Source organism: Channa argus, unplaced genomic scaffold (genome assembly GCF_033026475.1).
Source record: "Channa argus isolate prfri unplaced genomic scaffold, Channa argus male v1.0 Contig031, whole genome shotgun sequence".
NCBI lineage: Eukaryota > Metazoa > Chordata > Actinopteri > Anabantiformes > Channidae > Channa > Channa argus.
Window position 1 is genome coordinate 1 of NW_027125250.1, and position 2,425 is coordinate 2,425.

Below are 2,425 nucleotides of genomic sequence, written 5' to 3' on the forward strand. Positions count from 1 at the left end.
TGGCCGAGCGGTCTAAGGCGCTGCGTTCAGGTCGCAGTCTCTCCTGGAGGCGTGGGTTTGAACCCCACTTCTGACAAATGTTGGATTTTAGGGACAACAGCTGACACTTGGAAAACACATTCTCCCACATTAGTTAAAGGTGGGGAACCACCTATTCTCCAATGCTGCTTACCTGGATGAATTCATAGACTTTGATGTTATACAAGTTACAGTTCATCTGGATAGATGCAATGAACATCACACACAGAGGTAAGAGTGACACAGTGCTTAGATGTACCCAAACTTCCTTGTATTGACAACTTTATAGTTTGCTACATGATCACCCAATCTCCAAGTTGTCAATATGCACACAATAATGAAATGAATCAAATCGTCTGGAAGAAACTGTTCAACAAAAGTAGCCTAACAATGTGAAATGGTTCCATGGTGTAATGGGGAGCACTCTGGACTTTGAATCCAGTGATCCGAGTTCAAATCTCGGTGGAACCTACCGCTGGCTAGTTGTAGGTTTTTTTGCCCCAATGAGTGACTCAGTTACTCCACCAACTGGGAGACACACAGTGGCATTGTCAACGAGCTCATCTTGTTCCAGAGACATAGAGTACTTTGTGCAATCAACACTCATGGCAAGTGTTTAAAGAACTAATACAGGGAGAGAGATGAGGCAAAGGTTGCACAATGGTTTACGATAGACACACTCTTAAGTAAATATCCTTGCGGATCTCATTCAGATAATGCTAAAAACACATTTTGGGCATGAAGTGCGATCCCAGACACAATCCCAAATTCCTAATTTATAACCCTACCCCTCGTTTTCAAGTGCTTCCCTATTTTTGTGTTTCACACCAAACAGAGTCATAAGGTCTAGTAGTTGAAATATCTCCCTGTGAAATGCAATAAGCCTTGAAACCCCTGTCAAGCATCAGAGTGTTCAGGACTGCTCAGTAAAACCACAGACTGTTACAACTGTTGTCTGTGTAACACTGTTCACATTTCCAGTGCGCATATTCTTCATTTGGCAGCATCTGGAGATTCCCTGGTGTATAGGTAAGCACTCTGGACTGTGAATCCAGCGATCTGAGTTCAAATCACGGTGGGACCTGTTATAGTGTAGAACGAATAAAACCAGCTTGTCCTTTGAGCTGTGTTGCTGGTCTCAGGATTTAATGTGCAATAAATGCAGGCAACTTTGGCAACAGTTCTTTCTGTTGTGCTCCATTCAATGACTCTAGTACTCTATCAAATTAAGGGGTTCAATTAATGTAATGCAATAATTGGATACTGGTTACTCTAAGAACTCTTTTTCTGGAGTTTGCTGAAAAAATGAATGCATATGTTAAAGCTCCATGAATTGATGTCTTCCCAGCAAAGGGCAAAAGAACACCAATACCAGCTGATAGATGTGTAGTGGCTTAATCAACAAGCTCTTTTTTGCCTGAGACATCCCATACTTCACACATCAATCACTGATGGCCAGGGTAGCAATGAACTGATAAAGAGATAGGCTGATGACGAGTTTGCACATTTCATTCACAATAATTACGCATAATCTAAACGCTGTCTTTTCGGATTTCTTTGGAGTACCAAACAACCCCCCCTTCTGTTGTCAGGATGGCCGAGCGGTCTAAGGCGCTGTGTTCAGGTTGCAGTCTCTCCTGGAGGCGTGGGTTCGAATCCCACTTCTGACAAATGTTTGATTTTAGGGACAACAGCTGACACTTGGAAAACACATTCTCCCACATTAGTCAAAGGTGGGGAACCACCTATTCTCCAATGCTGCTTACCTGGATGAATTCATAGACTTTGATGTTATACAAGTTACAGTTCATCTGGATAGATGCAATGAACATCACACACAGAGATAAGAGTGACACAGTGCTTAGATGTATCCAAACTTCCTTGTATTGACAATTTTATAGTTTGCTACATGATCACCCAATCTCCCAGTTGTCAATATGCACACAATAATGAAATGAATCAAATCGTCTGAAAGAAACTGCTCAACAAAAGTAGCCTAACAATGTGAAATGGTTCCATGGTGTAATGGTGAGCACTCTGGACATTGAATCCAGTGATCCGAGTTCAAATCTCGGTGGAACCTACCGCTGGCTAGTTGTAGGTTTTTTTGCCCCAATGAGTGACTCAGTTACTCCACCAACTGGGAGACACACAGTGGTATTGTCAACGAGCTCATCTTGTTCCAGAGACATAGAGTACTTTGTGCAATCAACACTCATGGCAAGTGTTTAAAGAACTAATACAGGGAGAGAGATGAGGCAAAGGTTGCACAATGGTTTACGATAGACACACTCTTAAGTAAATATCCTTGCGGATCTCATTCAGATAATGCTAAAAACACATTTTGGGCATGAAGTGCGATCCCAGACACAATCCCAAATTCCTAATTTATAACCCTTCCCACTCG

The 2,425-nt window shown here is 42.1% G+C and overlaps 3 non-coding genes across 3 annotated transcripts; all 3 read left to right on the forward strand.

Moving 5' to 3' along the window:
• Positions 1-417: 417 nt before the first annotated feature.
• Positions 418-489, forward strand: trnaq-uug (transfer RNA glutamine (anticodon UUG)). The gene has a single exon. It is a non-coding gene; the product is annotated as a tRNA-Gln (tRNA).
• A 1,116-nt stretch (positions 490-1,605) lies between these two features.
• trnal-cag (transfer RNA leucine (anticodon CAG)) lies at positions 1,606-1,688 on the forward strand. Its single transcript has one exon. It is a non-coding gene; the product is annotated as a tRNA-Leu (tRNA).
• Positions 1,689-2,029: 341 nt separating this feature from the next.
• trnaq-uug (transfer RNA glutamine (anticodon UUG)) lies at positions 2,030-2,101 on the forward strand. Its single transcript has one exon. It is a non-coding gene; the product is annotated as a tRNA-Gln (tRNA).
• The last annotated feature ends 324 nt before the right edge of the window (positions 2,102-2,425 follow it).